The 15,407-nt window shown below is 39.0% G+C and overlaps 1 protein-coding gene across 2 annotated transcripts in view; it reads right to left on the bottom strand.

Moving 5' to 3' along the window:
• The window catches only part of Nipbl (NIPBL cohesin loading factor), a 155,818-nt gene extending 141,204 nt beyond the window's left edge, over positions 1–14,614 (bottom strand). For both annotated transcript variants that reach the window (XM_057789441.1, XM_057789442.1), the window contains exon 1: positions 14,282–14,614. The gene's annotated coding sequence lies outside the window, so the exon portion shown is untranslated. The remainder of the gene's footprint in view (positions 1–14,281) is intronic.
• Positions 14,615–15,407: the final 793 nt, after the last annotated feature.

Raw genomic sequence — 15,407 nt, 5'->3', positions numbered from 1 at the left:
AGACCAAGTAACATGGCTTGGTAAGATCACCAAGTCTGGCCACCTAAATTAAAGATCTGGGCCCACAGACTGAGAGAATGAACTCCTACGAGGTGGTCACACATACGCGCCATAGTACATGTTCCCCAACACATACATGTCCATGTGTGCACTAAATAAAGGTGTAATTTTGAAATTAAAAATAAAAATACTAAGTAATAGGTCTTATCTAGAAATTGATTTTTGTGTCCATTATATTACAATTCTGAATTTAGGCAAATAAAAGATTATCCCTTAAAAATAAACTACATTCTTACCAATTAGCACTTTTATTTTTGAATCTAACTATTTCAATTTGTCTTGCTTTACTAGTCCACTGACTCCTCAGGCCTGTGACAACTTTCAGAAAACATGAGCTTGGGTTAGTAACTGGCACATGTGCTGCTCGGCCAGTAACTAGAATAGATCTTACACAAATTTCACTGCATATCTCCAAATGATGCATATGGTTTGAAAAGCCACAAATTTTACAATCAAAAAATTTAATACTGAAAACGAACACAATATTGGGGGGAGATAAAAGTTTAAGTGACCTAAAAATAATCTTAATAGAATCAGAGCATTCTTCATGAACAATAAAACTAATTTTCTCAATAAATCAAGACATCAAGGAAAATAGATTATGGCAGGGCAAACTATTTATTGGAACTACATATAAAGAGCCGTAAAATGTTCAAACCTCTTAACTTTGTGTTTACTGGATTCTACTCTATAATGAATAAAAAAGCCTGAAAATGGGACTCACCCCAATCCCAAATTGTACAGATAAAGATGCTCTCTGCCTCAACATTTATAAAGAAAAAAGTAAAAGCAAATAAAATATCCAATAGTAGAATGAAAAGTTATGGCTTACCTATAACAAATTAATAGGCAACATCTGAAATACTATGTATGAATAAAACATAAAAACTAAGAAAGTATGATATGTTCTTAAAAAGCAATGTATGTATGTATCTTTATACTACACAAATATATGTTATATGTCCTATTATTAAAATAATTTACTAGGAAAATAAAATTTTAATCTATAAATTTCTCTTTTCAAAATAGCATAAGGAATTCTCAAATTTCTTCTAAAATGAAAAGCCAAACACCTTGAGAAATCTTCAACGTTAATATTTTTGGAAAAGTTACAATTGAGCAGCAAACTTATAATTGAGCCTCATCTGACATACCAGAACACTATACACAGTCCTGGCTTGTAAGAAAACTCAGGGAAGGGAGAGTTTCTGAACTACTACAAATATTTTATTAAAAGCATTAAAATACCTTTAGATTAAAAATATCAAGTTCATTTAAAGCATATGATTACTATAGGTAAGAACACAATTAGTTAACATAGTAGAGATCCAGGCACTGAAGTTCACCCTAGAGAAGCCATAAGTTTATTAGAATTGAGCCATTTGAAATTCCAGTTTTGGGACTACTACATCTGAAGACAGAGGGCAGTACAAGGAACACTGACAAACACTAGGAACCATGAGTAATTGGGTAAAATTTAAAGCTATAAGAAATACTTCCTTTCACCACCAATACCTTCCAGTTCCTAATATGCACAGATGGATTATGTACATCATTTAGGCTGAAGCCTATCAATTTGTCTTTTAAAAATGCATATTGGAATAAACCAATAAAAAATGGGATATATACCTAAATAGAGAATTCACAAAAAAATATAAATTGCTAATAAACACTTTAAAGTGTTGTATAACATTAGAGAAATTAAGCTAAAACTTACTTTAAGGCTACATCTCACCCCAGTCAGAATGGCCAGAATCAAGAAATAAATTTGTGAGTCATCAATATATGGGTAGTGTGTAATAAATCTTGTGAACCAAAGTTGAAGGATTATCCTGGGAATAACAATATTTAAAGAGGTAGGCAGAGGACAAACTCGCGCGCGCACGCGTATATGTGTGTATCCGTATACCTGCTCATGTATGTGTATACATGTGCATAGACATGCACAATGAAGCCAGAGTTCGAAGATGGGTATCTTCTTCAGTAGCTTTCCACTTTACATTTGAGATAGGGTCTCTCACTAACCTTGAACTCACTGAGTTTACTGAACTAGCTAGCCAGTGAGTTCCAGCCTTCCCAGTGCTGAAATTACAGACAAATGTGATTGGTCAAGGTTCTCAAGCTTGAACGACAAGCACTTTATTGAACGAGCCATCTTCTCGGTCCCAAGAACTCTTTAGCCAAAGATTCCAAAAGTGTGTGGAGTAGAGGCATAAACCTACAATTTTATCAACCACGGAGCCTGGAACAGGTGGATCTGAGTTCAAGATCAGCCTGAACTACACAGTCAGTCAGCCTCTGTCTGTCTGTCTGTATCTGTCTCTGTCTCTCTCATACACACACATGTCTAAAATTGGGAGGGTAGAAGCTAGAGACATGGCTCAGCAGCTAAGAGCACTTGCTGTTTTTGTAGAGGATCTGAGTTTGGTTCCCAGCACTCACATTTGAAGGCTCACAACTGCCTATAACTCCAGCTCCTCTTCTGGCCTCTGTGAAACCTGCACACACATGTATATATCCACACAATACACATAAACAGAAATCTTTTTTTTTTCTTTAAATAGAGGAGAAAGACACACACACACACACACGCACACACACACACACACACAAGGATTCCTAACCCCCCAAAAGGAACCTATTTCAAAACTAGGGTTGGGATGGGGAGGTCAAATAAAATAAGCAAAGAACAACTTGAATAACTCTTATCATTATCTGCCTCCATTTTTCAGTAAACAACACCATTTCTCCAACTTTAGTCTTTACAGGAAGACTATAGATTTTCCTCACTGTCATATATGCTTTATTTTTATCATGCATTTAAACTTAAATAAAATGTAAGCTTCAGTGTGGTGGTAGTGTAAGTGCCTTGGGAAGTGAGGCAGGAGGATTGCTTCGGTTTGAGGTCAGCATGGGTTACATACTGAAGTCCAAGTCAGCCAGAACATCACAGTTAACTAACAACCCTGTCTCAAAACAAACCAATTTGTTTTGATGGCTAAACAAAGAGATGGCTCAGGGGTTAAGAGCACCAGCTGCTCTTGTAGAGGACCTGGGTTTGATTCCCAGTAGCCACATGGCAGCTCACAACTTCACGTCACTTCAGTTACAGGATATCCAGTGTCCTCTTCGGGACTCTACTTGCACCAGGCATGCACACAGTACACATACATGCAAGCAAACACTTACAAAATAAATACATAAATATGTCTTTTAAAAACAAACAAAACAGTAAATTCAATTTTAGTTAATTACTAGATCATCCCTAATTTCTTGTTCTAAAATCCACATGCTAAAAGTTTCAAATACATAATGTTAATTATTTCCCCTATGCTGAGAAAGAGTAATGTCTACTTCACCTATTTGGTAAAGTATTTGATCTAACAGCATGTACTAATATATGCCATTTAATAATAATGCCAATTATACTAGATTCGAGGAGGCAATGGGTAAAAACCGCAAAAGTACAACATTTAATAATAAAGCCACTAAGCTCTGAGAAAACTACGCACACTGTTTCAAGTATTAGTTTTTGATAATACTTTCATAAGAAAGCCATCAAAGAGTACATTAAACCTAACTTCAAAATTCACTCACCAATAAACTATTGATACACAGAAACATGAATGAATCCCAAAAGCCTTTTGTTAAGTGAAATAAACAGGACATGTAATGTTTTATGTACCATATGATTCCATTTATATGATATTCTAGAAAAGGTCAAAGCTCTAAGAACAAAATCAGACATAATGCTAAGGACTGGGATAGAGTTAGGAAACTATACACAAAGGGACACACAGATAATTTTAAGAGAATAAAAATACTTTGCCCATGGTAGTAGTAGATGACAAGATTTAATTAATGTTCCATCCAAACTCACCTAACTGAACTGGACCCAACAATGACTTTTATGGCATAAATTATCTCAGTAAATCTACCTTAATTTTTAATGCAGCTATCAAATAACCATTTCAGTTGAGAAGCATTTTTATATGCAGTAATGCATTTCTCACCACAACCTAATATGCATTACATATAATATCTGAATTAGCAAAGAAAACTTTAAAAGTATGTTAAGATTAAGACAAAGTAATGAGATAACTACTTTCTTAAAATAAAACCTACTAAAGTACTTCCACTATGAAGTCCAAAGGACTAGAACCAAGGGGGGGGGGGGATGTTTCTTATATTATACAATCCTGAGAGCTGAAAAAGGAATTCTATCATTTTTATTATGCAAGTTATATTATTCATGTAGTACTAGAGATGCATGTAAATAAAAAGTTCTTATCCTAGAGGCAAGAAGGTTCAAGTACATATCCACAGTCAAGAAAACAGTATTTTGAAACTGACTAAAAAAACTTGCCATTGCTACTCATAGATATAGAAACAGATCTTTAAGAACTATACATGGCAAGAGCTATATCTCAGTAGTTTAGTGCTTAAAGGAAAGGGGAAAGGAAAGGAAGAGGAAGTGAAAAAGAAAGTGGAGAGTGCATGGAATAAAAGATGCAGCTCGATTTCAGCTAAACAATTCAACAAAACTTTACCAAATGCCTAAGGAAGGATACCAGCATATGGTGAAGGGACACAGAAACAAATTATTTCCTCTACAGGTATGTGATAAGCTGTACAAATGCCGTGAGATGGAATAAATAGTCAAGGGAATGTTTTCAAGAAATGCTTTACTTTTCACAAAAGAACACTTACTGACTTAACATTTTGAAAAGCAAAGCATATGTAGACAAGTGGGAGCACAGACAAACATTTCCATGGATAATGCGCTGACTCTACCACCTGTATTCCACATGCTATGCAGACATTTCACTCAGGCAGAGAATAAAAGGTCGTATATGGTTTTCAGGATAACCTGAACAGAGGCTGTGGGATGCTGCATCTCTAGATCTCTCCTTAGAAGGAGAAAGAACAGCAGCTTTCAGGCTTATTACATTTAACTTTCAATCTCAAGTTCTAAAGCACAAGAAAAGCCCTGGAAAAAATGTTCTTTGTATCATATTTTTAAAAGAACAGAACTACTACTTATAATGAGCTATGCCTAATTTAACCCATGTAAAATTTCAATTTGGCCATTAACAAGGAAAAGCTGAACTCCATATACATAGCCTATACCTAGACGATCAATTTCTTTAGTTGAAACTGGCAAACCATAATACTATCAGATAAAGGGCAAGTCAAAAATGTTTTCAAGCCGGGCAGTGGTGGCTCATGCCTTTAATCCCAGCACTCAGGAGGCAGAGGCAGGCGGATCCCTGTGAGTTTGAGGCCAGCCTGGTATACAAGAACTAGTTCCAGGACTGGAACCAAAAAACTACGGAGAAACCCTGTCTCGAAAATTTAAAATTTCAGTAGCTCCTTGCAGCTCCATAAGAAGTCAGGGAACTAAATACAGTGCTGTGAAGAAATTAGCAACAAAAAAGGTTTCTGTCTACACAGCAACCAAAATTGAATTCAAAGCCACATGCGGATGACAGCGGAGGATTTTCCTGCAGTGCTCACCTGTGTCATTGACTCAATGCAGCACACACTTTTTGCACTGTGCATGTCATCACACCACATTGTTCCAGAATAACATATTCTAAAAGCTGCAGTGTTTTGAGTACATATTAAGTATAGAAAAATAATGGTTTGACTATAAAAACAAGACTTCTAATACTTTCAAACCATATTTCTCAGATTGTATGTACCAAATTAGTTTTTCTTTGGATTATATCTTAAAAATTACTATTTGAGTTGCTACCTTGAGTTTGTAACCAGTCATTATACGATTTTTGTCATTGAAAAAGGGACAAATTTCCAACAACTGACCCTATCCATACTTTTACCATTCTGTACTAATTATTTACGTAAGGTGGTGCTCTTGGTGTGTATGGTTATCAAAATATTGACCAACTCTTTAAAAAGCTGAAGAGGTTTGTGTGTGGTGATATACTGCTTTAATAACAGCACTCAGAGGCAGAGGCAGACAGAGACAGGCAGAGCTCATTGAATTTTAGGCCAGCCCGGTCTACATAATAAATCCCAGCTCAGCCAGAAATACACAGCGAGACTTTGTCTTTAGAATAAAAACAAAACAAAAAATACAAGTCTGAAGACCTTACATCCTGTATATCAAATATTCAAGGAAGATTTATTCCCTTCTGTAAAAAACAAGAATGATATACATCACTTTAGCATGCAAATTTGCTTTAGTCTTTAATGGGTGGGAAAATAGTATATATCCCAAAGAATTGTTTAAAAATAAATTTCATTTTGTTTTGTTGTTATTTTTTAAGTTACTTATTTTCTGTGTGTAGGCATTTGCCTGCATTTATGTCTGTGCACCACATGCTTGAAGTGCCCACACAGGCCAAAAGAGGATGTTAGACCACCTGGGACTAGAGTTACAGATGGTTGTTGGCTGCCATATAGGTGCTGGGAATCAAATCAAAGACCTCTGGAAGAGCAGCCAGTGTGCTTCTGAACTGCTGAGCCATCTCTCCAGCCCCAATGTTTACAATTTATTATCACTAAATATTTGATTTACATGCTTATATATCCCAGGGTTACATAATAATGTCTTGTGGAAAAAGTTTAAGAAGCCCAGCTTTAAAATTCTTAAAGGGTTTCAAAGTAGCAGTGTGGGATAACTTTGTGATATATTTCCTTGCTATGATTAATTTCATGGGCATTTTTTGTTTTGAAAATAACAAATACCATAAACATGAATAAAGCTTAAGATTTTAAGATAAACCACGTCCTGACTGACTTTTACTTTTTTTTTTTTTTTCGAGACAGGGTTTCTCTGTGGCTTTGGAGCCTGTCCTGGAACTAGCTCTTGTAGACCAGGCTGGTCTCGAACTCACAGAGAGCCGCCTGCCTCTGCCTCCCAAGTGCTGGGATTAAAGGCATGCGCCACCACCACCTGGCCACGTCCTGACTTTTAGTACCGCTTTAGAAATAGTTACATTTAAAGTATCTGGAAGAATACATTTTTTTTTTAAGTAATAGTCACATACAAACAAGTATGTATTTCACCTGTTTAAGACAAAATGATTCTTTGGAATGGAGAAGATAAATAACCTAAATACAACAGTATCAAAAAGGAAATCAGTATTTCAAATTTTCTCACAATTTTGGTATTTCTCAAAAGAGGTAAAAACAGATAAATTTTTTAATAGATTAATTTCTGCATATTTCAAGTGCTTCCTTTCTGATAAAAGGCAAACATAAACAAAAAGGTAACTTTAGAGTTTAATGTATCCATGTTAAATGATGCTTGATACAAGTTAGCAAAACATTCTTGGAAAAATTTTGATACTTATTATTTTCCTAGAGTAATTAAAAACTGCAACAAAGTCATGAAAATAAAATAGCTGACATTTTCAAGAGCTAGTCTACACATATATTTTAATTATATGGTTTACATATTTAAAAATCAATACCCTATTTAAATACATATGTATATATACAGGTATGCATAATGCATAGTAAAAAAGTATTTTAAAGACTATTATCTAGTAACAAGTAAGCTATAGCTTATCAAAACTTAACTCTTCTCTTTTGAGGAGGCTAGGGATATAGTTCAGTGATAAGAGCACATGCTGAGTATGATGGGGCCCTGGATCAGAACCCAAACAGTACACACACAAATTATTTTGAGGTTTTCTTTATAAACTATACAAGAAAAAAATTGCTTACTTTATAACCAAGCCCACTCTTTTCATTAAAAACTATAGTATACATTTTCAGGCTTGAGAGACAGCTCAGCGGTTAAGAGCACTATTTAGCTCTTCCACCAAACCCAGGTTCAAGTCCCAGCACCCATGTAACTAACAGCCTGCAACAGGCTGAAACTTCAATTTCAGAGGATGCAATACCTTCTTCTATGGAAACCAGAAATGCACATGATGCATAGACATGCATGCAGACAAAGCATCCATACACATAAACAACTGTAAACTTTGAAGAAGCAAGATGGAAGAATGCAAGGAATAGAAGTGTTTTAGAATTAAAAATATTTGGCTTGGAATCTCCTTAACGCTTGCCACTAGAACAAGTTTTTTAAACATGATAAGTTTGTTTCCATGTTTGTAAAACAAGAATACTACAGCTTCACTAAATAACTGGATAGTTTTTAAATGATACACAGTATCAGGAATGCTTTTTCTACTTTTCACACTTCATCCTGAGACCTTGAGCTAGGCACTTAGTCATCCTAGAAGTTAGTTTTATAATATGTCCACTTCAGGGAACTGAGACAATGTAAAGATTCCATAGGAATTTTCTGGTACATGAAAACCATTCAATACTTCTACCAGGTGTGGTAGAGTAAACCTATGATCTCAGCACTTGTGGGAAGAGGCAAGAGGATCCAAGCCAGTCTGGTGTACACAGTACATTCTAGTCCAGCCAAGTGTACACAATGAGACCCTGCCTCCTCTTCTCTTCCTCTGTCTCCTCTCTCTCTCTCTCTCTCTCTCTCTCTCTCTCTCTCTCTCTCTCTCTCTCTCTCTCTCTCTCTCTCACACACACACACACACACACACACACACCACCAATAACAACAAAAACAAAAGCACAGAACAAAGCCAAGTACCACAAATCAAAAGGTATAACACCTGACTGAAAAAGATTAATTTTATTTCCTTCCTGTATTTAACTCAAATCCACCTCCTGAAAATAAAAAGTCACCATAATGATTTTTTTTAATAGCCTACTTCAGTGCTGGGTGTGGTGGTACACGCCTTTATTCTAGAACTGCAGAGGCAGAAGCAGGAAAATCAGCTTGGTCTATACAGGGAATCCCAAGCAGACTATATAGTGAAAACATTGTCTTGACAGGAAAGTGAAAAAAAAATTAAAAAGGACTAAAAATGGGGGAACATAAAAAGGAGAATTTGGTGTTTCAAATGCTTTGCTGAGTAGTCGAAAAAGGGTTCCCCCTGGCTATAGTGGTGCACACCTTAACCCCAGTACTCAGAGATAGAGACAGGTGGATCTTTGAGAGCTTCCTAACGAGACTATGCTTGCAACAAAGCAAGACAAACAAAGCAAAATTCCCACAAACTTATGCAATGGCAACAGCTTTGGAACAAGTACACAATCAAGTGGGTGATTTTGAAAGGATCGACATTTGACAACTACATAAATGCTGTTTTTTTAAAAAAAGTTAGTCATATTAATGTATAGCTTTATCTTCTATACTACAGTTAGTTGGTCATTTACATTTTTGTTTGTTTGTTTGTTTTTTGTTTTTCGAGACAGGGTTTCTCTGTAGCTTTGGTGTCTGTCCTGGAACTAGCTCTTATAGACCAGGCTGGCCTCGAACTCCCAGAGATCCGCCTGCCTCTGCCTCCCGAGTGCTGGGATTTTTAAGAATGAAGTAACTCTAATGCTATTTTTTCCCTTTCTGAAAATAGATAGTATGACAATTCCAACCCAATATAAAAAAAAACTTAAGTAAAAAATGCACAGACCACTTAACAAAATTAAAAAGCTAGTTAAAGTCCGATTTCAAAAGTAGCATGTGTACAGGACACAAATTCCATTCCATCTTCCTAGCCTGATGTACATACTTTCTTCAACTACATAGCTTGTGAATGTTTAGTCAACTGAGAAATCAAAGAAATACATGATTTTTACAAACTAAAGATGTAGAAGCTTAAACTTCAGAAAACAAATGTATGTCAAGGCAATTATTTGTAAACTATATAGCTATGCCAATCTCCTACAGGTTCCTAACTTCAGTTTCTTTAAGTTGTGAATAACTGCTTCTTCTTTACATACTTTTTAGAATTAAACAATATTATGGGGGACACACTTAACACAATTCCTGACAAATAATAGGCAATCAAAAATCTTATAGGAAAATTCTTAGTTGGCAATACTCTTGTTATTAAATAACCTTTCTAAATATCACGTTGGGCCTAAAAAGGATAATGCAATCTCATAAAACTCAACTCATTAAAATTAACCCTAGTTTTTTACCCAAACAAAATTACACATACTAAAAATATCTAAAATCACTTTTATTAATTAATTTCCTTAGAGAAAATATTCTAATCATACAAAATATGCTTTAAAATGGGAATGATGGCTTTAAGAAGAAAGAAATGGGTTTTTAAAGTGTGAAAATCAAGTAAACCCTAAAACTCCCTATAGTCGTTTTTAAAAATAAAACGCAAACAACTCAGGAAATGTTACATATCATTTAAAATCCATAATAGGTGCATAAGAAAATAAAATCAGCAGTTTAAGCATACACACCAATGTATGTCAAAGTAGTATGTTCACACCAAAAAAATACAACCAGCAGGAAAAACAGATACCATCCCTTTTAAAATTAAAAAAAGGGGGGGAGGGATTATCTTGAACATGGATAATTCAAAAAAGTAAAAAAAATGATATAGTATTGTCACTATGAAATATGTGACTCGAAGAAGACCAGAGTGCAGACATGTTTTAGAGAAACATAATCTAATAAAAAATATTAACAGGAAATTCCTTTAACTCATTCATTGTGTGTGTGTATAAATCACTTGGTCTCTGTGTGAAGTTTTCTATTAAAAAATAATCACACCAGTCATTTTTCTCAGATGAACATAAGAATATCTATAAATGAATTCAGGTCAGATTGAAAAATTCTAAAAACACAAAATATTACAAAAGATAACTACTGGAAATAGTATATTTTTAAATTATCTCTAAAGTTTTTAAGAGCATAAATCACCATCAAAACAAACTTAGTAGGCTTAGAATATTAAAATAAGCATTTTCAAGCTTAATAATTAATTAGGCTTCCTTAAAAGTACCTAGTTAGTACCTTGATGAACAGAAACTACATTTCTCTCAAAGGAATTTACCTCCAGATCCCCCAATAACGCAACAGAAAAGTGAACTATTAGTCTAAAATTTTTAGAAGTATTTTCAAATTATGCTTTTCTTAATAAGCAAGAGAGATAAATACCACTTTATAAAACTCAAAGTTAGTCTTTACTTAATTGTGTTATGTCTTATTCTGAGAAAGTAAAAGTATAATAGGCTACGTCAAAATCTAATACAGACATGTCAGATGTTTCTATGGCAGTCTGATGACAGATCAGTATAAAAATTAAATAAGAAATTCATTTAGAAAGCCTTAAAAGTACACTTTTGAGTTCAGTAGTATGGCTGAAATAAAAAAGCTTTTGCACATCAATTGGAATAGCTCTGCTCATGTTTTAAAATCTTAGTAACAATCACTATGCAGAACCAAAACTATTTACTACCATAGTAAAAATCTTCATTTTCATCCCTACTGAAAGCCTTAATCTTTCTTCAAATAACACCACTCTTTTTTTTTCTAAAATGTAGGCAGCCGTAAAATAATTTCTAGCACAGGTTCAAAAGTACATTCAAATATCTTCAGTAAACAAATGGGATGAGTGACCTTACAAAGCACCCCAAACACACTTCTTAAAATGCTGAGAGTAATTATGTATTTAATTTCAACTTTGGTTTACTAGATTTTCATTATTTACATTAAAGTTGTTTTTCTTTCCAAGTTATACAAGTTATTGGTAACTGCATACTCAAAAATGGAAAGCCATGGAGTTGATGTTAGAATATTAGGAACATGCCGGTTCAATAAGAATATTTCTCCAAATACTGTAACCAGAATGATAAAATTACTGGAATGTTTGGTGGTTGTTATCTTTTCACTGAATTAAACAGAGAAAGAGGAGCAAGAGATTTGTCATTGGTGAACATCTTAACCAATGCAGGTGACTTCCAATAGACTACCCATAATCCTTCATGAAACGTAAATTGTTATCTCCGACTAAATTACCCAGAATAGAAAGTTCAAGAATTAAATTTTCTCCCTTAAAAACAATCTATATCTGAGCCAAACAAAAGTATTTCCAAGTAACTTTAAAGAAGTGTTTACGAGCTCTAATGAAAGCATCACTAACTGAACATTATACTTACAAAATTACAAAAGATGTAGAACTGGGATAATAAGAAAAGAAGGGACTAGCTGTAATCTAACTGCAAAGACTTAAGAAAAAAATATGTCAATCACACTGATATCTAGTAGACTGATTCAAACATCTGCATAAGGCTCCTTGGAACTTATAAAACTAAATAAAGTTGCCCCTGTTTATGAAAACTAAGCAAGAAGTATTCTTTTCCCCATTATCTTTCACGGAATAGGTTCATTTCTTGACACACCGTTCCTTTTTAATCAAAAGTTGAAAAGATAATCACAGGGCCTTTCAAAAATTTTTAATGACGCCTTTGCCCAACCCTTTACATGCCCCCGCCCCCAAACACCAACCCCCCTGCTTTCTCAAGCCGGGAAGTCTTCCTCATTTAGGCATTCCCTCCTGGCACACCCCCTACCAGCACCCCCCCCACCCCCGTAGGCCAGAGGTTCCACAGCAAAACAGAGTCGAACAGGAGCAGGCAGCACAAAGACAGGAATGGGAGATTAGTGGGAGGGAGGGAGGCCGGGATTGGGGCTCAGCAGGAGCTTCAGGCTTTTTAAAATTCAAACTGCTCCCCGACCAATACAAATCACGGACACGCTACTGACTACTACACGGATTTATAGCATTAAAAACATGCCTAGTACGTGACAGCTATATTAACTTCACTCTTTTTAACATGTATCCATACGTTTGCAGGAAGTGGGGAGCAATTTTTTAAAGCAGAATGTTAAACTCAAAAGTAACCCGCAGAAAAGTTACTTATTCCATCAACAGAGATAAAAACTTAAGACACAAAACACTTAAAACAAAATTTAACCATTACTATTACAACAAGGGATGTTACCGAAGTGCTGCTTCCTTTTAACAAATGAGTTTTCCTTCAGCGAGTAAGAAACAAAATAGCAAACGGGACATTTCTTTTTCTGTGCAATCTGTAAAGCCTGACGATTTAAAAAAAAAAAAAAAAAGGTATTTCCATCTCACGCCAACTTCCATTACCGAAGCTGCCACAAACAAGCGCCCAACATTTGCCTTCCTCGTGAACTAGAGCTTGTTAAGGTACAGAACTGGTATTTGTCTCCAGCATTTGCAGATACATTTGACCTATTAAAATGACACCTCGCTCATTACACAGTCAAACATCATGGTACAAACAGCCAATGACAATCCTGGGACCTCACGAAGATCTGCCCTGACAAGAAAGGATGGCCCCTTCTACTTGTGTGTAAGTGCTGTGTGTATCAACCTCCCAAAGAATTGAAGAGTAACTTAACTTCTATCCTTTGAAAGGAAATAGGTTTCATCCTTATCTTGGCCTAAGCTCAGAACGTTTCCAATTCTTTGTAAGCCTGCACACGCTTAGGCTAGGAAGTACCTGGGGGTTTCATGTACAGTCATGTAAAATTATCCTTACATAACACACACAAATCCAAAGTGGCAGAGTATACCTGTCAAGTACTTTACACTTAGCTCTGAATATAAAGTCCATGTGCAACACACACTGTCAAACAACAGGAAAGCTCCCGGGCGAGGAGGTGCCGCGTCTACTACGCTATGGCTTTCTATATTAAATATACATGCGGACGGTTTGAGCCTTCTACAAAGAAAACGAGGCTTTATTAACTTTCCAACCACCAAACAAGTTTGGCAGAGCATTCCCACCGGAGCCGGGTCTGAGTATTTACATTTGTTTCACTAACTGAAACTACTTCCTCCCTTCATGGGGTCACAGGGGGAAGAAGGGGGGTTGTTTGTTTCACTGGGACGTTCCCCACTCCCGGACCGGGAAAGTTGTAAATATGGGGACGATCGGGGCACATTGGCCGATAGTTGTATTGTTTCCGCCTCCTCACTAGCTCCGGCTCCTCTCCCGGGCGAGGCCTGTCACCGACCAGCCGTCGCTCCGCTCAGCCCGGAGCTCTCCTAATCCCCGAGCTCAAGTAGATTCCGCTGGCCCGCGGCCTGCACTCTCCGCCGGGCCTACGCCTCCCCGGCCGCCCGGCAGGAGCCCCCGCTTCCCCGTCACCCAAGCCGGCCGGGCGAGAGGGGGGAACCAACCCGCCGCCACCCAGGGTGCCCGCCGCCGGGAGAAGGAGCGAACTCTCGACTCGCCCCGTGGAAGAGACCTGGGGCCGCTGAGGAAACGGCGGGGAGGGGAAGAGAGGAGGAGAAACGCTGAGGACCTGGCGCCGGCGCCTCCGCCGCCGCCACTGCCGCCGGAGCCGCCGCCGAAATAAAGAGCAGGAATTTACCTGGGCGAATCGGCGTCTGAATCCGAGCGGAGGCCGAGGCCGCTGTGGCGAGAGACTATAATCCGGGCCGGGAGGGGGGGTGGCTACGGCTCCTCTTCCGTCTCCTCAGTGCAGGGAACATGTAGAGCCGGGGGGAGACCAGCCGAGAAGACAAATCGCTGCTTCTTCTTCCTCCTCCTCCTTCTCCCACATAGAAACACTCACAAACACCCGAGCAGGGGCCCGAGCTACCGGGGGGGCATCGCCGCGGGCCCGGGAACCAATCCTCCTGTCGGCGGGGGCGTCCCTCCCTGCGGCTGGCTGGTGTCGGGTGAGTCGGTACCGACGGAGGGAGGGGGGGGAGGGCGGGCGGGGGGGAAGGAGCCCTGTGTGTGTGTCTCTCTCTCTCGTTCCGTCTCTCCCTCTCAGAACAAAATGCCGACCGGAAGTGCAGCTGCAGGAATGACTCCCTCCGCCGGCGCCAAACACTAACAACCACCCCCTCTTCCCCACTCCACTTCCGCCACCGCCGCCGCCGCCGCAGCCGCCGTCGCCGCCAGTCGGGCTCGCAGCTCGGCCTCAGCGGAACCGGTTCCCGCGGACCCGGGGGCTCGGCGGCGGCGACGGTGACGACGGCGCTTCTTCTCGGCGTCCTTGTCCCGCCCTGGACGGCCGCCGCGGGGGCCGCCGCCCGTGGTGTCGCTCCTGCCGGGCGGCGTAGCCCGGGGGCCCGGCTCTCCCCGGCTTGAGCGCTCCTGGAGGCGACAGCAGCCGGGCGCTGGGCCGGTGCAGTGGCCGAGCAGCCGGGCGCGCTCGCTTGTCTCGAGCGCTCCGGGCCTCACAGGCCGCGGACGGCGGCGATCGGAGGTCGCCCTGCGCACCCTGCCTCGGCGGCCATCAGCCCCGGGGAAGCCGAGCTCGGGCGGCCGGCCGGCCGGTGGATGCCGACGGTGCGCCTTGTAAACGGTGTCCCCGCAGCCGTGATGGATGGATCGCACGCCCCGTCCTTGGAGCGGCCGGACTCTATCCGTCTATGTTATTTCTGCGGAGGACACAATGCTCGGAGGGGAAGGCTCCCAGCCTGGCTGAGTTTGGAATCGTGATCGTGATGCATTAATTTCTGGAAATACACGGGCGCTGATGGATT

The sequence above is a fragment of the Chionomys nivalis genome, chromosome 15, assembly GCF_950005125.1.
Source record: "Chionomys nivalis chromosome 15, mChiNiv1.1, whole genome shotgun sequence".
Taxonomy (NCBI): domain Eukaryota; kingdom Metazoa; phylum Chordata; class Mammalia; order Rodentia; family Cricetidae; genus Chionomys; species Chionomys nivalis.
The sequence above is the reverse complement of the archived record's forward strand: the minus strand, read 5'-3'. Positions and strand labels throughout refer to the sequence as shown.